The sequence below is a fragment of the Dendrobates tinctorius genome, unplaced genomic scaffold (assembly GCF_039654945.1).
Source record: "Dendrobates tinctorius isolate UK_male_01 unplaced genomic scaffold, ASM3965494v1 ptg000057l, whole genome shotgun sequence".
NCBI lineage: Eukaryota > Metazoa > Chordata > Amphibia > Anura > Dendrobatidae > Dendrobates > Dendrobates tinctorius.
Genome location: NW_027361725.1, coordinates 28,483,716 through 28,507,114, shown reverse-complemented (window position 1 = coordinate 28,507,114; position 23,399 = coordinate 28,483,716). Strand labels below are relative to the sequence as shown.

General features: G+C 43.8%; 1 protein-coding gene and 1 long non-coding RNA gene across 4 annotated transcripts in view; one reads left to right on the top strand and one right to left on the bottom strand.

Annotated features, from left to right (window-relative positions):
* The window catches only part of STXBP6 (syntaxin binding protein 6), a 144,763-nt gene extending 122,747 nt beyond the window's left edge, over nt 1-22,016 (bottom strand). The window contains exon 1 of one of the 3 annotated variants that reach the window (XR_012232643.1): nt 21,802-22,016. The gene's annotated coding sequence lies outside the window, so the exon portion shown is untranslated. The remainder of the gene's footprint in view (nt 1-21,801) is intronic. The other 2 variants (XR_012232644.1, XM_073577864.1) reach the window with 2 other exon arrangements.
* LOC141092007 (uncharacterized) overlaps nt 21,999-23,399 on the top strand; it is a 100,829-nt gene continuing 99,428 nt past the window's right edge. The window contains exon 1 of the long non-coding RNA XR_012232645.1: nt 21,999-22,057. This is a non-coding gene — a long non-coding RNA (uncharacterized lncRNA). The remainder of the gene's footprint in view (nt 22,058-23,399) is intronic.

Genomic DNA, 23,399 nt, shown 5'->3' with positions numbered 1-23,399 from the left:
AAAAAACTTAGTCTCCCTCCCACCCTGGGCCCACAGTCACTTGGCGGGTTTTTTATCCCGGGACGAGTTACCGAAGATGAACCCCCTGTCCCTTCTTCTGTCTTCCCATTTTTGGTCTCTCGGGGGTCTCCTCTGGAAGAACTTTTTGTTCCGAAAGGACCGTTTAAAGCCTGTGGCGGTCACTGGTCCTAGGTTTGGGAAGCCTTTCTTTTTGTCGCCTGCCTTTTCGAGGATGTCATCCAAGGTTTCCCCGAAGAGGAATTTTCCTTCACAGGGAATGACGCATAATTTTATTTTTGTCTGGAGATCCCCAGGCCAACATTTTAACCATAAGGCTCGTCTAGCTGCATTCGATAAGGCTGCTGTTTTAGATGACAATCTTACCGAATCAGCCGAAGAGTCGGCCAGGTAGGCTGCCGCCCCTCTTATCATTGGCATGGATTCCAGGATTTTATCTCTGGGAACCCCTTCCCTTATCTGTCTCTCCAATTGGTCTATCCATACCATAAGAGCTCTGGAGGTACAGGTTGCCGCTACCGCCGGCCTGATGTTTCCCCCTGCTGATTCCCAGGTGCCCTTAAGTAGGGTATCCGCTTTTTTATCTAACGGGTCTTTCAGGGTACCCATATCTTCAAAGGGGAGTGCAAACCTTCTTGAAGCTTTGGCTATCGCCACGTCTAGTTTGGGGGCTTTATCCCATGATGTGGATGCTTCCTCCTCAAATGGGTATTTCCTTTTGATGGAAGGAACAGTCGAGCTTTTCCTATCCGGTTTTTCCCATTCTTTATCTATGAGGCCTTGGACGTTCTTATTTAACGGAAATACCCTCCGTTTCTTTTGACTCAGTCCCCCGAACATAATGTCCTGGACTGATCTATCAGTCCGGGGGTCTTCCACCCCCATAGTGGATCTTACCGCCTTTACTAAGGCATCCACTTCGTCCAGGGGGAAACAATGACGACCTTCCGTCTCCTCATCGGAGGATGACGAGTCAGTATTTACAGTATGGGAGGTGACTTCCCCTGACGATAAGCTGTCTGATTGGGACTCTATCACCACGTCCCCCTTCCTTCCCTTCCTTTCCCGTTTTCTGGATGAAAGGGCATTCTGAATTTCTGCGCGGATTACCGCCCTTAGGTCTGCGGCATGATCCGGGGTTTCACCGCCGAGGACCTCCTGTATACAGGAGTCACACAATTTTTTCTCCCAGGGCGTTGGTAATGGTTTCCCACAGGTGGGGCATTCCCTGTTCTTGGTCTTTTCTTTCTTCTTTCCCTGATAAGGGAAAGAAGTCTATTACAATGGGGAACATTCACGAAGATCCACTTACCCCTCATGCGCGGTTGCAGGTACCAGCTCTGGAAGTGGATCCAAATCCCTCACTGGGCGATCCACGGCAGGTGACTTGCTCCTTGCAGTAGACTGCTGCGTGGAGTGGCTGCTGGACCTGCTCCCCCGTCCGTCTTTATCCTTTTGGCGGCGCTGGTGATGCTGCCTTTGTTGCTGCTGCTGCTGCTGCTTAGGCTGCTGTAGCTCCTCATGCCGGTCGCTATCCATCGCGCCTGAACGCTTCCAGCCCTGAGGCTGCTTTAGCGTTCCCAATTTGAATAAGCCGCCCTGGCGTCACCTGTCTTCCCGGCCTGCACCGCTGCTTCCCCCGGGGAGTGCGCACTGCGCATGTGCCGACCGCGGGGACCCGGAAGTTCCCCATTCTACTTCCGGGGCAGCGCCATCTTGGTACACCTCTGTACCGGCGCTGCCCCTATACCGGCGTCCCCCGGCCCCTACTCCTCCCGGAGCGGCGGCCCGGTCCTCCCCGCCCGCTCACCCTGGACAGCCCCTCAGCTGCAGCGGTGGCGGCTTCGGCAACCGACCCCGCCGCGACAGGGGCCTTCCCGCTGTCTGACCGCGGACGGGACGGTCCCGGATCTTCACCTTCCGGTAAGCGCTGCGCTCCTGCTGCCGTGGTTCACCCGTCAAGGACAGGAACCCAAACTGGGGGCGGAGGAGAGGTGCCGCTCTTTTGTCTGTAGGTTCCTGTCCTTGATGGGCGGACCCCCTCTCTCCGTGGTGCTGTCATGGGTGAGGGAGAAATATTACTTGGAATTGGGCGTAAGAGCAACTCTTGATTCCAAATTCCATAATCTTCTTTTCTTCCCCCCAACATAGGCACAGAAGCTTCCAGAACCATCAGATCAACTAGCGATACATATCTGGTGCAAGACATTCTCCATGTTCTCAAAATGGCTATTGCAGTTCACTTCGCAACGGGACCCTAAAATGACAGGTTGGTACAAGCCAAGAGCCAATAGGTATTTTGGTTCTTCTACAGAATTGAGCGTTAAATTTGGTCCATAGACCAGGTGACTTCTTAAAAATACCCTTCTCCCCGAATTGAACAATATATCGCAGGCTAGATGACATACCAGGTGCCCATCTTTAAATACACAAATATGCTGGGATTCCACAAAAAAACAGTGGTAATTACAAAAATTTAATAGAAGGATGAAGAGAAGAAGAGGGAAATGGCCAGAATCAGAAATATAGAAAGATACAAATTAAAAAGGGTTGTCCAATACTCAGGCAACCCCTTCTCAAATCATCTGTTACCCCTCAGGTAAAAGAACAACACTTGTACTCTTTGTACTCACTTCTGGTGGTGTAGAGACTGGTTTTCCGAATGTCACACAATCCCGGAGTTCAATCATTGCTGACTTCACTCTCCTCTCTTACAGATGTAAATTGGCATCCGTAGGAAGTGAGAGCTGCGGCTGCTCTCTCACTTCTTCCATATGTCTGATTTGGTAGGAAGGGAGGGAAAGTGAAGCCAGCACAGATTGGCAGAAGGGATCATGTGACAATGTCATGGAATCCCTGGGATAGCCAGAGCAGATACCGCCAGCAATGGAGGTGAGCATAAGTGTTATTTTACTGGTGGGCAAACACAGTGATTGAGAAGAGGTTGTCTGAGTAGTGGACAACTTCTTTAAGCCAAATCTAGAACCACCCTCAGCCTCCTGATTCTAAAGTCCTGGACTGATGAGACTTAACAGAACGATGTTATGTCCCCTTCACACACAAAACTTTCACTGTTTACAGCAAATTATTTTAGACACAATCCATTGGGGCAGGCTGCAGGGAAAAAATATTACTAAAAACACCCAAAAAAAGAAATGCTTAGCTTGGAGACTTTATTATATCTCCCTTTAGACTTTTTTCTTTTAAGCTCTTTTTATTGATTTGCAATAACAAGGATATAACAATTGCTGGCAGATGGTAAGTGCATGGTATAGAGTGATACCAGAGAAAATGTAAAAGCGAGAACATGAACAAACACTGATAACAATGGTAATTACACGTGTATTGGCCATAACCAAAGCTCAAGAATGGCCTGATGTTCAGTCTCAGGGCTTAACGACTGGAGAAAGTTACATCATAGTTATAGTGTTTCTTAAATTTTTCTCATAAGGACTACATTTCCAGTGAAACCTAGTGCCAGGAATGAGAGAATTGGCTTAAAAAGTAATGTGACACGATCTAATAAAAAACTTATACTAATTCATTTACAATTTTCTTTTTTTTAATCACGTTTCATCATTACCTAGTATTTTTTTGCCCAACATATTTTTTGTTACATCTCTCCCCCTTTTTTCCCATTGGTACTCTCTCCTAGGTGTGGGTCCCTCTGGGAGATGGGGGACTTTTCTAGCATAAATACTCAATTTTATTTTTTCCATTATTCATTTTTTATTTATCTCAGCCACCAGACATGTACTATAGGTATTATTTTTTTTTCCATTTTCTTCTATGGCTATTGTGTTATCAGGTTATCTTTGCATTGGTCCTTTCACTTTAGTGGGCGTCCCCATGGGAAGATGGGAGGTATCCTTTATATTCTCTTTTTCCACATTTTATCTTTTCATTCTCTTATTCCATACTTTCTTGCTACCTTTTATTATTGCACCTTGCCTTTTATTTCTTGCTTGGTTATTGACTACCATACATTATTACAGTTGATCTGCATATTAAACAATTGTTCCATTTCTTTATTGTACAATATCCCTATATAGGGTCTCTGTGCTTTTGCTTTGGTTCGCTGCTGCAATTCTAACCTCCACCCACCAGAGCGCAGAAGAAACGCCTAAGCTGTTGGACCAGTATTCCGGTTTCCGCGGCTATGCATCCCACATGGCATCACACACACCCGCCGCCCCTCAGATTAGTCAAGGGGGGGGGGGCACGGCTTTGTTTCGTTGGACGTTGAGGGCCGAGAGATGCAAATTCCAGCTTCAGAACATAAGGGCAATTCCGCTGATGTATTTAAATATTTAGCTCTCTTGATTAACACTGAACTCCTCCAACCAAGCAAATGCGAAACGTGCTTTAGGGGTGTCCTCTTTATACTTGTGTTCTATTTCTGGGTAACTATTTTTGTCACTTTTGTTCTAGGTGATATTCTGAGTCTCGCTAGAATATCATGCTTTATTTGACATCACAGAGGTAGCCATCTACAAGAAGGACTATTACAGTGGCTACATCAAATTTATTTTATGTAGATGTGACCCTCATAAAGGGAGGCATTTGCTGTCACACATTATGTAAACCATGGGAATTCATATCCGCTTTCTGTTCAGATCAAGTATTGGCTCTTCTAGTAAATCAAGTCGCAGTTCAACTGGATCAGTGGTAGGAACAAGTCTGCAACATGGAAAGGTGAAGTGCACAGAAATTCTGCTGTCACACAGCACACAGGGAAAACTGAAGGGTGTAACAGGGAGAAAACAATAGATTGGGTGGGGCGAGTGAGAATAAAGGAAGAAAACAGATGAACTTTTCCAGAAGTTTTAGAAATTAGGAATTGGGTGCTCACATTTTTTAGTTGTTATAAAAATGTGGAGACACGAAGGCAACACCGGTAAGTGTTATAGGCGTGCAAATTTTGATGAGATCTTTACCCTCTGCCTTGGATTAAATTTAATCCAAGGTGAACATGTCCAGCATCTTAACGAGAGATGAGGTATTCTGATGACTTTTGATTGATAAAGAATTTTTGCAAACAGGATTTTTAAAATCCTTTTAATTTACGGAGTTGAATGTTGGTGCGGATTTTGCAACAAAATGCAGATTGTCACCTCAATGGATTTTCTGAAGACTGTAAAGCAAATTGCCAAAATCAAATGAACAAATAATTTTATCTTAAAGGGGTGGTCCACAACTCAGACAACTCCTTCTCAATCCCTAGGTTTCCCCTCCCCCCATAAAATTATAACCCCTATACTCACCTCCGATGCCATTCCAGTGGTATCAGTACAGGCTCTCCAGAGACTAACAATGTCACACGATCTCTGCGGTCAGTTAGCACAGGCTCTACAGATGTAATGAACATCCAGAGGAAGTGCGGCTGCTGACTTCTCCAGATGTCCTATTTGTCTGAAAGAGGGGAGAATGACGCCAGCTCTGATTGGCCGTACGGATCATGCGGCACAACAATGTCACGCAAGCCCCGGCAGAACCAGTGCCAACACCGCTGGAATGGCACCGGAGCTGAGTAGATATTTTAATAGGGGGGGGGGGGGGGGGGGGAACAGTCAGAAGGGGGTATCCAAGTAGTAGACAACCCCTTTAAAGTTAAAAGATGACAAGTCCATTAAGCTCAACCTTTAATCTTATTTACTGATCCAGAGGAACTACAAGGTTTTAGTTAGATTAAAGGGAATCTAAATAATTTAAGGGAAGAAAGTATGTTATGTGCATGTAGCTCTTTCATTGACAAATCCAGCAACACCTTTACATGGCCAGTCCGTTCCTCCAATTTGGACAAATATGGGGTTGAACCACTATGCAAATGAGAAAGAAGAACTATTTGTAGGTCTGAAGCTTCTGTCACTCCAGCTCTATGCCCCGCCTGCTGCTCATCAGATGGCTCCTTTCCCTGAAGTCATGCGACATAGAGGCTATCAGACAAGCAGGAGGCGGCGAAGCTGGGCGGGGAATAGAGCTGGAGTGACGGAAGCTTTTATCCATCATAATTCTCCAGCCTTATTTGCATATCAATGCAAAGCTTATTTCTCAGTAATGAAGGAACAGACTGGTCATGTGAAGAAATTGCTGGACTTGTTTTTTAAAGATCTACATGTTCATATAAATAGTTTTATGGGTGAAATCCTGCTGACAGATTCCCTTCAAAGCACAGTAAATCCCTTAACAGTGAACACTGAACGTGGTGTCCAACCAGGTTATGAAACTTGAGATAATTAGATTTACTTACATTTCCCTAGAAAAACATCCAGCATAGAGTAATTTGTAGGCCATGGAGTTGACCATTATTTCGTACGAGTCCAGTGGGTGGATTACTTTAGAGATTGCTTACTCAGGAAAGGACTGAAGCCGCCAGTAAAATGACACATCATCTAGAATGATTTTCACAGATAGAATATCGCGTTTATAGTGACTGATTCCCGTTTAATGAGAAATGTTGTCAATGTTATTTCCTTTAGGGTTCCAACACTAAGCTTGATAGACTTGGGATTTTATTATTTCAAGCCTTTATGTGTCCCAAACAGAGATGTGCTAACGTCAGGACCAGGTATTCACAGCCTTTAACGATCATCATAACCAGAAATAATTATTACTTTTAATTAAAGGATTAGGAGAGGGACTCATTGATGTGGAATTCACAGCAGAGAAGCACGTGGACATAACAGCGACTAAATACATCACTATTCTTCCTGTTTACACGGCATCATCCTTGAAAACCTCAGCAGTGAAGCTTCAAAATTGCTGTCGTTTTATCACTCGAACGCCGCTGTCAATCTCTGGCATTTAACTGACATTTGTGCCGATGCACGCGGTAACTGGACACTAACGACGCGTTGAACTGAGCAGGCTTCCAACCTGACTCTGCCCCCCGACATCCTCATCTTGATCCTCCTTTAAAGTCCAGCCTGTGGATGAACTTCATGGGAGAACATCTTTTTACTAGATACTGAAATACTGTGGTGTTAAAGCATAAGCAAATCAAATGATCACAGGTTAAGGGCCCCAAAAGGGACTACAAAATAAAATAAAACAGGGGGGAAAAAACACTTCTTAAAAATATTTTTAAAAAACCCCATAATGATATGGCTCTTGGAAGAAGGGGATGGAAAAACAAAATAAAAAATGGACAAAAATGGGTAAAATAAATTACTTGATTAGGAAAAGGTTAAAGAAGAGTATATCTGATGTGGCAAGGATTCTCTCTCTCTGCCTAAAAGAATTTCAGAGAGGTAAACAAGTATGGCAAGCACAAAAGTAGTATTGTATTCGATGAGCTGTCCCGGGCCAAAAGGTATAAATGAGGACAAGTATTGAGGAACACTAATGAGATGGTTAGACAAGGAGGTCGTATGCAAGTAGGAGAAAGTAGACATTAAGCTGATAAGGTTTGAAGAGATCACGGAGAGGGAACTGGTGGACTGCAATGTGCAGCATGGGTGTTCATATTAAAGGGGTTGTCCAGGCTTGAGATACAAGTCTGCATTCACTCTATGTGACTGCAGACTTGTAAATCCTCAAAGCACGCACTGCTCACAGTCAGAATTATCCGGCGCTGGTAGCAGACCGTTATGTGACTGCAAGTAAGGGATTTGCATACTTCCGGCCACATTCTGACTAGACGTGTCGAGATTCACTCAAGACATTTATAACGAATCCTGTGCACGTCTAGTCAGCATGTATGCAAATCACATACTTGCAGTCACATGCTAGCTCACTCCTGGTGCCGGGGAATCCTGACAATGCATGCAGGGAGGATTCACATGTCTGCAATCACTGAACCCCAAGCCTGGACAACCCCTTTAATATGTTTAGTTCACAATGAGTTTAAAGGGAGCCTTACTCGACCAATCATAAAATATATTACAAACTTTATTGAAGCTTATCTAAAAACAGGACAACCACACAGAAAACCAACAACTAACCGTGTCACCTATTATGGCCCTATACTGGGGCCCTGATAGCAGCTACCTACCAGCGGAGGTTGACACCCTAAACACAATCGAGATTAGCGCCCCCCGCTCCATGATGGCTGACCCTAATACTCCTAAATGACCCTGGACTGGTGCAGCACAAAGTCACCCATTTGACCAGGAAAGGAGTGTAAAGGTGTCGCCGATATGAGTAGGTTAATAAGCAACAATAGAAAAAGTGCAAAAAAAAGTGCTGCAAACACTATGTGACATGTGCAGACGAATGAGTACCTGACTATACTGTTCCCTGTGACTGAACAGCTTCCTGTCAGCGGAGGTTGGCACCCTACTGGTCAGCGGAATGGCGCCCCCGCTCCACAACGGCTATCCCTTAAGTCCCTAATATGACTGATAAATCAAATAAGGATAGCAGAAAACTTAATAACCAGAAAGTACATTTTAACCCATTGGTCCATTAGTGACCCATATGAGAAAAAGTATAATTCATATTGATAACAGCAAAAGGTACTCAAGGTTAGTAGTTGATGAAGTAGAACCTCAATGCGTTTCTCCTAATCGGATCAACAGGAGGTAGATAGTCAGATGCTGGTCAAATTGGTGACTTTTTGGTCATTTAGGAGTATTAGGGTCAGCCATCGAGATTGGAGCCCCCCGCTCCACGATTGTGTTTAGGGTGCCGACCTCCACTGGTAAGTAGCTGCTATCAGGGCCCCAGTATAGGGCCATAATAGGTGACATGGTTAGTTGCTGGTTTTCTGTGTGGTTGTCCTGTTTTTAGATAACCTTCAATAAAGGTTGTAATATATTTTATGATTGGTCGAGTAAGGCTCCCTTTAAACTCATAATTGAATTTTTGAGCCTACGTTTCTATTTAACTTTAATACAGTATATGTTTAGCTCACAACCAACAAAAGGAAGAACCCATCTAATCCAAATACTGCATCAGGCAATACTTTAACCCCTTCATGACATGCGCCGTACATGTACGGAGCATGTCGTGCCTCTCCCTTTGATGTGGGCTCCGGTGCTGAGCCCACATTTTTCACGCCACGTCAGCTGTTTGGAACAGCAGACATGTGCCCCTAACAGCCGCGTGGTGGAATCTCGATCCACCCGCGACTCTTCGACTCTTAATCTGTTAAATGCCGCTGTCAAACTCTGACAGCGGCATTTAATCCCACTCACCGACACCTGTGTCACATGATTGCGGATCATGGATGGGCTGGCATTGCCGGATTGCTTTGAGCGCAGCTATGTGTAGCAGAGGCGATTGGGTTATCGCAGCTTCTAGTCTCCCATGGAGACTATTGAAGCAAGTGAAAAGTAAAAAAAAGTTTTTAAAATATATATATAAAAAAAAAAAAAAACACGTTCAAATCACCTTCCATTTGCCCCACTAAAAATTAAAAAAATAAAAATAAACATATTTGGTATCCCCGCTTTCAGAATCGCCAGATCTATCAATATAAAAAAACTAACCTGATCGCTAAATGGCGCAGCAAAAAAAAAAAAAAAAAGTCAAAAACGCCAGAATTACGTTGTTTTGGTCACCGCAACATTGCACTGAAATGCAATAACAGGCGATGAAAAGATGTTATCTACACCAAAATGGTATCATTAAAAACATCAGCTCGGCACACAAAAAATAAGCAATCACCCAGCCCCAGATCACTAAAAATGGAGACACTACGGGTCTCGGAAAATGACGCAATTTTTTTTTTTTTTAACAGACTTCAAAAAAAAATTTCACCATTTAAATAAAAAAAAGAACCTAGACATGTTTGGTATCTATGAACTTGTAATGACCTGAAGAATCATAATGGCAGGTCAGTTTTAGCATTTGGTGAACATGGTAAAAAAAAAAAAAAAAAAAAGTTGTGAAATTGCATTTTTTTTTTTTTTTGCAATTTCATCGCACTTGGAATTTTTTCCCGTTTTCGAGTACACAATATGGTAAAACCAATGGAGTCGTTAAAACATACAACTTGTCCCTCACATGGTCATATTGAAGGAAAAATAGAGTTATGGCTCTGTGAAGGAGAGCGAAAAACAAGTGCAAAAACAAAAAAGTGCTGCGGCGTGAAGCGGTTAAAAAAAAGAAAAGGACTACTCCTACCACCCTCAACTTCCCAGTTGGGCAAAATATTAAAAGGAAGTCACCCACAATTTATTTTGGCTATTTTGTAACTGGTTGAGCAGGCTTGATAGGTCTTGCATGGCATTTTGTACTATCGCATTCAGAGTAAACTGCACTGTTAAAAACTGATAAGATAATTTTCACATGGCCTTGTATATATAACAACTTGGAGAGAAAAATAATGAAGAAAAACACCACTCATAAAACAAGTAGTATTCATTGTATAAGCAGAACTTGGGGCACCACTGCATAATAAAGAACTGAAAATATCACTTATTGCAAAAGGTCAAATTCCATTCATGAGGATAACATGAAATATTTATTTGCAAATCAAAGATTTATTAACCGTAGAAACCCTGAGCGATTTAGAAGTGAATATTCAACAAAGAAGTACTTATTCAGATGTGGAAACTGTGGAGTGTGCCGGGACGTGGGTGGCAGGTGGTCCAGTAAAAAAGCAGCATGGTTAACGCCATAGAACTGAGACTATGACATACTTATCGACTCTCCCCGAAAGTTCGGCGGCTCCTCACACAGGGGCAGGCGAGACCTCCCGTAGCTGGAAGTCTACAATTGTTAAAGACGACGGAGGCTGAAGGATGACACATCTACTGTACTTGCGTCAACTGCTTTAATAATTTCCAGTGAATTCTAGGCACCCGGAAAATTATCTATTTGGAATATCCTAGCAGTTTGGACAAACTGAGCAAAAACTCGAGCTCAAATCTTGAACGGTTTTACGCCAGTATTCGGTCATAAAAAGTTTTGAAAAGTCTCTTTTTTGGGGCTCAACTGAAGACTGTGCTAAAATTGTGCGACTTTGGCTTTCTCACATCATTTTTGCCCAGCAGCGGCAAATGAGTAGTCGAATTTATGACATTCACTATGCCATAAATCTTACTCTACCAAGGACTGGAGTAAGATATGTGGTGAGGCAGACACCATTTGTATGATGCTCCAGATTCATATGCCTCTTCATGAATCAGGAGCATCTGAAGCCAGTACATCTCCCCATCAAGACCGGCATGAAAAAAGCCAGTCTTGATGAATCAAGCCCAAAGTCTTTGAGGAGTTTTGAGATTTTTAGTAGGACTTGGGAGAGTTTGCGATCAGTTTCCAGTCCGAAAACTCGTCAAAAAGCTATACTAATAATGTGCACACTGCTTCATTTTTAAGCAGATTCCGGTTGTAACCCTCCTAAATAAGCGCTCAGTAAATGCACAGCAATGTACAACTTGTTTTGCGCATGTTCCAACGTTTTTTAATTACTATGCACTGCTTATATAGCGCAATCTTACTCCGCAGCGCTTTACAGACATCATCATCCCTGTCCCCACTGGGGCTCACTATCTACATTCCCTATCAGTATGAATGCAAAAATCCACTGAAACATATTATCTCATTAATACAACTGGTCCTATGCCATAATGAAAGACCAGAAAATAGAAATGGACACTCCCAATAGCATGTCATAAAGAAAAACATGGAGTTCAAGTCCACAGTATATAAAACAGGTAATTTTTAATGAGTACAAAAAGCATAAAAAGTATGTAACAAAAAAATTATATAGACAAAAAGCCAATTAGACAAAAGGTGTGAAGGACCAACATACCGTACATCAAATAAGTATACATGGTTAGGGAAGACAAGATCTAAGCAGATAGTAATGATATCCACGGTTATAAAACATGTGTAAAGATACTTTCAATGTTCATAAAATGCACTATAATAACCTGAAGATTCCATACAAAAGTAATTCAATTCAGTCCTAGAACTCAAGTATAGCACATGCTACCTGCAGGGGGTACCAACTACCTGCAAAATGGATAGCATGTAATAAATGCAGTAAAGAGCGGGCTGAATCATATATGCAACAGTGTACAAGTGCCAGTCATCTTTCCTATAACTATGCTTGTAAGAGGTGCGTCCTGCGCAGCCGCGACGAGCATTTTGCGTGGGCTTACTCGGGGTTCCCTATCAGTATCTCTTTGGTGTGTAGGAGGAAACCCACGCAAACACGGTGAGAACATACAAACTCCTTGCAGATGTTGTCCTTGGTGGGATTTGAACCCAGGACCCCAGCGCTGCAATGCTGCAGTGATAACCACTGTACGTTTGTACATTCTTTTAACCACTTCAGGTTTTGAAGGAAAAAAAAAAAAATCGATTTTGTCTGGATAAGGATGCAGCACACCACTTTTTGGAGGCATTCTTACCACTGTAAGATATCCCTATAGAGGTTATACATATCTTGTCACGCAACACAAAAATATAAGCAGCTTATATGTCACAGGTTTACCTTGACAGAGAGGAGCCAGAAAACAGCAGCATATGATTTCTCTTTCTCCTGCACTGATTAGAAGAAGCACTTCACCTTCATATTAAATAGTTTAAGTTTATTTTAGCAGTGCAGGGGTTAATCTGCTCAGTTGAAAGCTCCTGGAAGCTTTCCTGTATTAAGTCACTCAGCTGTGCACTGTTAGCCACTCCCATCTCTTATATAATCTAGGCCCTGGCTAGCACTCATTGCCAGAGAAAGCTTATGTTGCATGGCTGGAGATTGTTGGTGGTGGTTGTTGTTGGAGAAGGTGTTTGGTGGATTTGTCTGTTACTGTTGCTAGGTTTTGAGTGCAATTCCCTTTCTTCTCCTACTTTGGTTTAACCCCATTCTCCACTCCCCAGTGTTACCTTTGTTTGTATATTTTTGTATGACTCGTATTTAATTTATCCCTGTTTGTATTACCTTGTTAATATGGTAGATGTATTATGGTGCATTACTACTCCCCTCTTCCCTGGGTGGGGGAAGGGTAGAAAGCGAGGGCAGATTCTGGAACTAAGGCAAGGTAGGTGGCCCCAGCATCTTCACCCCCAAAAGTAACCCGGGGAACAGGGCGATCATTAGCTCCCCTAGCCTTAGGGACAGAGAAGGAGGCCCTGGTCCTGGGTCACCCAACAACAGAGTCATGACATTATCTGAAAAGGATCAGATGCATTTTTTACTTTTTTGTTCTTTCCCCTATACAAGTCACACTCCCCTGATGACATCTCATTATTGAGCAAAAACACACAAAAAAACGCAGAGTGTGAACAAGCTGTAAATCTCATCTGAAACACGCATTTTCACTACCTACAGCGACAATACTTTATTTTTTTACATGAAGCTGACAAAACTTATAGGCTTAAATAGCAGTTGTGTCCACCCATTAGAAAAAAAAAATAAAATAAAAAAAACTTGCTGGCGGCATTTTCTTTTACTCAATAACTGGGGGGAAAAGAATCAGAGTTTACAGCTTTGTGCAAATTGAACATGTAGGAATACATGCAGCTAATCTGTGCATCATATAGCAGTAGCGCATACGAGACGGTGCTGACAGCACTGCCAATGCTCGCTCAATGTAATAAAAGCGCAGATCGAAGACATGGATGTTTACAGGCGATCAGTGGACGAGACTGTGCGTACAGCCACAGAACTAATCATGAAAGAATAAAGAAAAATAGCAACCAAACGAAAAAAGGAAATATTGCTCTTCTGAGCAGTCAGTGCATGGGGACAGGCATGTCTATAAAGAGGAAAGCACTCATACAGTCACTGGTTTAATTGCTCATTTTTTGTTACTAAAGAATAAAAACTTACGCAACTTTTAAAAAGAAAAACAAAAAACAAATATCCTAAAATAAAAAATAAATTGAAAAAAAAAAAATTGCATGAATCTAGTAATAATAATAAGGGTATTTAGTAAACAAAATTTTGATAATAATTGTCTTTGTAAAGGTCATGTGTTTATATGCATTTACATTTTGCATACACATTAATTTACTTTTTCAGCTCAGACCTAGTTTCGCAACTTTTAAAGAGTAAACTTTTTTTTTATTCCATAAAAATAGTACAGGTGAAAATAAGAAAATCTATAATATACCTTATCAGATAAACCTGCTTCTTTCACCTCCTGGACTGATCATTCTCTCTTAAATCATGGTTCAAATCTGTATTTAGTGAAGACAAATTTTCCCATTACTGAGAAAGGAGATGGCAGTTTGTGCTCCTAAGATTCTATGGAGACGGGAAGGAGGAGCTCGGGGAAAACATACTTCCTGCTATAAGCTCTCCATCAAACCTTATGGGCACCAACTGACATCTCCCCTCTCTGTATTTAATCAATAAAGTCAGATTTTACCCATGAATTGGGAATGTTGAAAGTGAATGCAGATTTCTCAAATAAGATACACTACAAAGTTTCTTATTTTCAAATGTACCATTTATGAAACTAATTAAAAATGACTATTACACTTTAAATATACTTCTTGTTTCAATTATTCATCATTTTTACCCTCTCTTCCAGCTGTAAGTAAATGGAAACCTTTCAGCTTACATCCAGAGGCTGCAAATCTCACCGAAAATTGTGCTGTTCACATGATTTTTGTCTTAATCATTACTTATATATGACTTGAAATGCATTTTCACCTTTGCCTGACTACTCTCAACTACGGTACCTTATCAGACATAGGGGTACTCTCAAGCTTGACAGTCAGGGCCCATTTACACTGCCCAACCACAGCTGATAAACACCTGCTGATCAGCAGTCATTTAATAGCCTCCTTAGACAGGCCATCCGCATTTCCGTACACACAAAACAATCGTGCAGTTGGAGGATTATTATTCTCGGCAGCACATATCCTGTTTAAGCAATTTAAAGATCATTTCAACTAATGAGTGAGCGGCGGGGGATCGGGAGTTGAGGTTTGTTTGTTTTTTTATAGAACATTGGGCACATTTCAAAAGTAAAAAAAAAAAAAAAAAAAGAGGTGGACAACCTCATAACGAAGCGGAGCCTGGGTGTGGGGAGTCAGGAGATAGCTGTCAGCAAAACCAGCATGCTCATCTATGGAGGACAAGAGGATTCCTTGATACAAAACGTCAAACACTCGCCACTTGTGATCCCAAAGGAATTTCTCTCTTTTAGGGAACACTGGTTCATGTATTAGAAGTGCTGCATCTCTAAGTTCCTTTCCAACTCATACAGGGGATCGGGATGTCCTCATAGGGTCTATTATACATGAACATCTGATCCACATAATCCTCTTACTCAAAACCTCCCCTTCTCATGCAGAGAAGCTGGAATATCTTACATTTCTGCTACAATTTCTTGTTCCAATCCTTTTTCATTCAATTAAGTCTCTGATAAATGTATTTAGTCTACAAGACAGGAAGGGTACGAGACCAACTGGATGACTGGGTAAGATAAGGTGTTATAAAAAGTGCAGAGGACCTTCAGTGCAAATCTGATGGGAAGAAAATCAGGTTACAAACATATGAGCAGGGGCAGAGATGAGGCATAAAAACAACAAAATAAGTATTGCTATCTACTGAAGCCCCTGCGGCAACGACAACACCACCCCCTCAATTGTTTTGATCCAGGCTGCAGAAGTGATCTACATCTCACGATCACAGCACCCAATCAATGGCCTCAGTGGTCCCGGCATGATGCCGAGGTCAGTGATTGGCTGCAGCAGTTACATGTTGTAGATGGAATGTCACTGCTGGAGCATGGACCAATGGACTAGTGGAGAGGCAGTGCTGGCCCAGGAGGGGCTTCAACAGGGGCGTAATTTTTTTTTACTACACTTGCAATTCCTACGAGGTTTCTGCTATGCAACCTGAGGCAGCATGATATAGGGGGAGAGAGCCTGATTCCAGTAATGTGTCATTTACTGAGCTGCTTGCTGTAGTTTTGAGAAAATCCCTCTTATCTGCTGCAGATCTAGTAATTCTCCAAATGCTGAGCTCTGTATAACCCCACCCACAGCCCTGATTGGCTGATTTCTGCCTATTCACAATGTACACGGAAAGCAGTCAGTCAATCAGTAGTGGGGTTTAGCTAAACTGCCACAAGTATCCCAGTAAGTGACACACCAGTGGAATCAGGGTCTTGGCCCCTACTCATGCTGCTCCTCGGATTACATAGCAAAAAAATCTGCTTACAAATTGCCTTCAAAGTGGACTTTGTAATCTGAGCAAAACCCACCACCCGGCACGGACAAGAACATTTTCGGAAACCATAAGAACACACAAGCATCTTATTTTTAGTGGACAGCTATATGGGTCACCAAATTACATTTAACACTTTTCTCGTAAAACAATGGTGATGTTTCGCCAAATCAATAGCTTTCGATAAATGTTTCCACAGGACACAGTGACCTCTGCACACATCAGAACAAAGCTGGCAGAATCTGTGTGTTTAGGGTGGTGTCATGTGAAAGAAAGATCAGGCAGGTTGGACTTCATTGTGCTCAATCTTTCCTTCTTATGGGAGATAAGCTGTTGTCCGAGGTGTCAGGCAGCAGCTTGCTCCCCGTGCCCTTAGAGACTATACGCATGCTCGGCCAAATAGAGGGTGCATGTGTATGGGAGAAAGGAAGATCCGCTGTCAGCTGAAGGAGAGTTCACATAGTTAAGCCCATTTTGAAGTGAAAGTTAACTATAAAAAACTGACGTATTCTAACAGCTTCAGACTTCACCTAACAGTGCCCAAAAATACAGGAAAAGGAATCTGCAAGACCTCGGGGAGAGGATCCTGGGTGCAACTGCTGTGTTCCCTAAGCCAACGACAACATTGTAGGTTATGGTGGTAAAAGCTTCTGGACACAATGCAGATTCATTAAAGAGAATCTAGTGCCAGGTTTTTGCTACTCCATCAGAAAACAACATAATGTAGGGGCAGAGAACCTAACTCCATGATGTGTCACTTACTGGACTGCTTACTGCAGTTTTGATACAAACCCAGCTTTCTCTGCTGCAGATCTTGCAGTGCTCTGAATGCTGAGCTTGGTATAACCCCGCCCACAGAACTGATTGGCAGCTGTCTGTGTACACTGTGCATAGGCAGAAAAGTGGAAAACGGACAATCATTGGTGGGGATGGGGTTGCACAGAGCTCATGAATATGGAAAACTAACTGGCAGCAGATTTACTAGTCCTCTAATGACAATCTCCGGCTGATAAAACCAAGGTTTTATCTAAACTACAACAAGCAGCTAAGTAAGCGACACATTATTGGACTCAGGAATTGGGAATTGATAAAATCCCATCTGATGGTGCTATACTGGAAATGCATAGATCAAGAAGCTGCTTCTAGCAACAAGCTGAGGATTTGGGAAACAGCCAACAAAACGAAGGGCAGCCCTCCTGGGAAAACCCTGGGAATTTTAGCTCTATTTTTACAAGTAGGTGATACAGAATCATTTATTACAAAAATAAAAGTACAAGAGAATGAAATCATGGATCCGCTGCTATGGTCTAGATAGAACTCAGAGTCGTCAGACAGTAAATGTTTTCATAGTGCCCAGGAGAACAAGGTCCATCAATTCGTCACCATGCACAGCAGTGCACCACAGTTTACATTACACGCAGTCATCACTCGTGTGTGGCACAGGGTGACGGCAGAACATTTAAGCTCTGCTCACACCTGCATTTTGCAATTCTCTGACGGACCCCAATATCGCCAATGAGGTCTTTTTCCCCACATTTACATCCATTATGCAAGATCTGTGCTCGATATGAATTTGTTTATTCCATTCCAACAAAGAAAATCTGAAATGCAGGTGTGAACAAAGCCCTACACTAATGTGCAGGGAAATCCAGTACAAGTAAAGAAGGTATTTAAAGCGGAATCGGTCAGTAGGATCAACCCTCCTAATTAATCTATATGGGCATGTAGGTCATAGGAAGCTGAATAACATGGCACCTTGATACCTGCAATCTGATGTCTTATTGCACAGAAATCTAAATTTTTCTTTATATGTAAATGAGCTTTTAAGATCTATGGGCCGGACATAGATCTCCCTGAAAATTTGTCTTCAAAGCTTTATTTTTATAAAAGGGATAGTTACCACCAAAGTAAGCCATGTAATGACAGTCTGCTCTTCTGATTTACATGTCTCACACTAGTGACATCCCCCTTTATTAAAAAATAAGCCCTGGAGGTGGAGTTTCATGCAGATCTATATCCGGCCCATAGATCTTAATTGCTCATTTACATATTAAGAAAAATGTGGATTTCTCTGGAATAAGACATCGGATCACAGATATCAAGGTATCATTTTACTCAGCTTCCTATGACCTACATGCCCATATAGACAGCTTAGCAGGGTTGAACCTATAGACTGATTCCCTTTAATAGACCTGATCCTTTCATTCTCCAGGGAGACAAGTTTACCAAAATAGTGCACATGAGATTAATTATTTGGCATCATTTTCATCCACTCGGAATGCTACGCTAGGAACACACTAGAGAGATGAGAGCCAAAAATGCCAATGCAGATGCTTTTCTGAGCCTTTTCAACACAAAACAGCAAAACAGATGTCGACTGATTGCGGAGATCTGTCAAAAAGTTCATCTGCCGTGTTGAATTATTGATTATGCCCAACACCGATGGAAGCCAAGTCTAGGCCACAAAAGAAAACAGGAAGGGGTTTGTCCACTAACTGAACGGCTTATTTTTTTATTTTACGTTAGTTTTTTGGCTTAAAATCATTTTTGTCATTTGCTTTCATTAAAAAGGTTGCACTGTTTGTTTAAGCGTTGCACATTCTATTGAATGCTGCAAAATGAGTTAGCTGAGAATGTGTCAGTGAGCTCATTCTGGACGGTCTAATGGGAGATTTTCGAACTCTTAGGCCATGTTCAAAAGTTCAGTATGTGGCCAGTATTTGTAAGCCAAACTTGTACTGATGTAGAATACTGACCACACACTGAACTTGGCCATAGCTGTCTTTTTCTGAGCTCCTCTCACCGGATTTATGATCACAGATCACAAAAAAAGTTGATTGTGCAGCGAACAAAGAGCCTGGAAAAGGGAGACGGTGCAAAATGTTTAATGGCACCCAATAGCAAAAAATAATTAAATTTTTAGCTCCAAATACATGCATTTAAAAAATATATATATGTCCCAAAAAGTCACCATAAGTGACGAATGGAAAGACACCATGTGAGATGTAATCTACAGAGCGCTGTCTGCTCCCCCATATGTGGCCAATCAGATGCGGAAACATTTAAAGAAGAAGAAAACAAGACTTGACATCTCGCCCAGCGCTGCCACCCATCATAAACCTGGCACCTACTCCCACTGTCATCTAATTTGGAAACACAATGCCAGTTCACAAGTAAAGAAATCAATCACATGGCCACCAATCTGAGACCACGAAAGAAATGATTGATCACACAATGTGAGCGGAAACGGCGCCTGATGTAGCCCTCTTGGTACCAGATACAACCAGATACAAGCAGAAAAAATTCTGGACAAAATGAGACTGCACTGAGCATGGGGTAGATACACTGCACTGAGCATGGGGTATAGATACACTGCACTGAGCATGGGGTATAGATACACTGCACTGAGCATGGGGTATAGATACACTGCACTGAGCATGGGGTATAGATACACTGCACTGAGCATGGGGTATAGATACACTGCACTGAGCATGGGGTATAGATACACTGCACTGAGCATGGGGTATAGATACACTGCACTGAGCATGGGGTATAGATACACTGCACTGAGCATGGGGTATAGATACACTGCACTGAGCATGGGGTATAGATACACTGCACTGAGCATGGGGCATATACCCTGCACTGAGCATGGGGTATAGATACACTGCACTGAGCATGGGGTATAGATACACTGCACTGAGCATGGGGTATAGATACACTGCACTGAGCATGGGGTATAGATACACTGCACTGAGCATGGGGTATAGATACACTGCACTGAGCATAGGGTATAGATACACTGCACTGAGCATGGGGTATAGATACACTGCACTGAGCATGGGGTATAGATACACTGCACTGAGCATGGGGTATAGATACACTGCACTGAGCATGGGGTATAGATACACTGCACTGAGCATGGGGTATAGATACACTGCACTGAGCATGGGGTATAGATACACTGCACTGAGCATGGGGTATAGATACACTGCACTGAGCATGGGGTATAGATACACTGCACTGAGCATGGGGTATAGATACACTGCACTGAGCATGGGGTACAGATACTGCACTGAGCATGGGGTATAGATACACTGCACTGAGCATGGGGTATAGATACACTGCACTGAGCATGGGGTACATACACTGCACTGAGCATGGGGTATAGATACACTGCACTGAGCATGGGGTATAGATACACTGCACTGAGCATGGGGTATAGATACACTGCACTGAGCATGGGGTATAGATACACTGCACTGAGCATGGGGTATAGATACACTGCACTGAGCATGGGGTATAGATACACTGCACTGAGCATGGGGTATAGATACACTGCACTGAGCATGGGGTATAGATACACTGCACTGAGCATGGGGTATAGATACACTGCACTGAGCATGGGGTATAGATACACTGCACTGAGCATGGGGTATAGATACACTGCACTGAGCATGGGGTATAGATACACTGCACTGAGCATGGGGTATAGATACACTGCACTGAGCATGGGGTATAGATACACTGCACTGAGCATGGGGTATAGATACACTGCACTGAGCATGGGGTATAGATACACTGCACTGAGCATGGGGTACAGATACTGCACTGAGCATGGGGTATAGATACACTGCACTGAGCATGGGGTATAGATACACTGCACTGAGCATGGGGTATAGATACACTGCACTGAGCATGGGGTATAGATACACTGCACTGAGCATGGGGTATAGATACACTGCACTGAGCATGGGGTATAGATACACTGCACTGAGCATGGGGTATAGATACACTGCACTGAGCATGGGGTATAGATACACTGCACTGAGCATGGGGTATAGATACACTGCACTGAGCATGGGGTATAGATACACTGCACTGAGCATGGGGTATAGATACACTGCACTGAGCATGGGGTATAGATACACTGCACTGAGCATGGGGTACAGATACTGCACTGAGCATGGGGTATAGATACACTGCACTGAGCATGGGGTACATACACTGCACTGAGCATGGGGTATAGATACACTGCACTGAGCATGGGGTATAGATATACTGCACTGAGCATGGGGTATATACCCTGCACTGAGCATGGGGCATATACCCTGCACTGAGCATGGGGTAGATACACTGCACTGAGCATGGGGTATAGATACACTGCACTGAGCATGGGGTATAGATACACTGCACTGAGCATGGGGTATAGATACACTGCACTGAGCATGGGGTATAGATACACTGCACTGAGCATGGGGTACATACACTGCACTGAGCATGGGGCATATACACTGCACTGAGCATGGGGTACATACACTGCACTGAGCATGGGGTACATACACTGCACTGAGCATGGGGTATATACACTGCACTGAGCATGGGGTATAGATACACTGCACTGAGCATGGGGTATAGATACACTGCACTGAGCATGGGGTATAGATACACTGGGGTATAGATACACTGCACTGAGCATGGGGTATAGATACACTGGGGTATAGATACACTGCACTGAGCATGGGGTATAAACATACTGCACTGAGGTGGAGAATTGTGACAACTGATCACCCAATTCACGTGCAATCATTGGGCACCGATGGGTGTGCAGCGCATGGCCATGTACATAGGGGGGCTGCACTGACCAAGAGGTGTGGCGCCGGCAGGAGGGGGCGCCTCTCGGTGCCAGGTGTGCAGGCTGCACTCACCTCTAGCCGGTGGTGGACAGCTGCGCTCTCGGTAATCCCGGCTGCAGCGCCTGTGTGCCAGACTCCGCAGCTCTCCGGTCCCGGGCTGCACTCACTGTTCTGCGGAGCACTCTGTCTGCTGCTGCAAAACCGGGGGCTCGGCCACGTGACCCGGAACAGCCAATCAGTGTCCGAGGATCGGTGAGAGGACTGGCTGGCAGGAGAGTCAGAGCAGAATGTGAGGACTAGTATTAGGAGAGCGGCACAAGGAAGGAACGTGAGTGTAATGCCGGCCAGAGCGTGTACATGTGGTGAGCAACGAGTGCGGAGCGTCCTGCACACAGCAGCCGGCTGAGGCGGGAAACGTGACATCCCCAAAATGCCTCGGTAATGGCTACTGCTGCACACTGCTAATGGAAGCGCCCCATGTGCAGGGCTGACAGCCGGATCTGCCTTTTTCCCAAAACTTCATTTTGTTAGTTATAAATATCCAACAGCAACTTTTATTTATTTTTTTTACCCCATGCTATCTTTCTATCTATATTTTGCATAACTTATTTTTGGTCCCTACACCTAATCTTTTAAAGGGGTCGTCTTATGTTATTATTTGGATACAATTCCATTGTGCTTGTTAAAAAAAAAAAAAAAAAAAAATAGCAACTTTGTAATTTTTCCCTTGTATGAAAAGTCCTCTCCATTCTCAGGCATAGCTGGATTGTTAATTCTTTAGTGTCCGCCTCGTTGCCTAGGTTACTGGCCACTTTAGAGGTGGCTGTTGTTCTAAGAAAGCACTTGCACTTTGCCAGCCTCAGTCCCTTCCTGCTGTACTGCAAAGGCAAAACTGGTCTCCAAAAGTAGCATGGAACAGTGCGCTGGTTGGCCCAGTGGTAGCATGGAACAGTGCGCTGGTTGGCCCAGTGGTAGCATGGAACAGTGCGCTGGTTGGCCCAGTGGTAGCATGGAACAGTGCGCTGGTTGGCCCAGTGGTAGCATGGAACAGTGCGCTGGTTGGCCCAGTGGTAGCATGGAAGAGCGTGCTGGTTGGCCCAGTGGTAGCATGGAAGAGCGTGCTAGCTGGCCCAGTGGTAGCATGGAAGAGCGTGCTGGTTGGCCCAGTGGTAGCATGGAAGAGAGTATTGGTTGGCCCAGTGGTAGCATGGAAGAGCGTGCTGGTTGGCCCAGTGGTAGCATGGAAGAGCGTGCTGGTTGGCCCAGTGGTAGCATGGAAGAGCGTGCTGGTTGGCCCAGTGGTAGCATGGAAGAGCGTCCTGGTTGGCCCAGTGGTAGCATGGAAGAGCGTCCTGGTTGGCCCAGTGGTAGCATGGAAGAGCGTGCTGGTTGGCCCAGTGGTAGCATGGAAGAGCGTGCTAGCTGGCCCAGTGGTAGCATGGAAGAGCGTGCTGGTTGGCCCAGTGGTAGCATGGAAGAGAGTATTGGTTGGCCCAGTGGTAGCATGGAAGAGCGTGCTGGTTGGCCCAGTGGTAGCATGGAAGAGCGTGCTGGTTGGCCCAGTGGTAGCATGGAAGAGCGTGCTGGTTGGCCCAGTGGTAGCATGGAAGAGCGTGCTGGCTGGCCCAGTGGTAGCATGGAAGAGCGTGCTGGTTGGCCCAGTGGTAGCA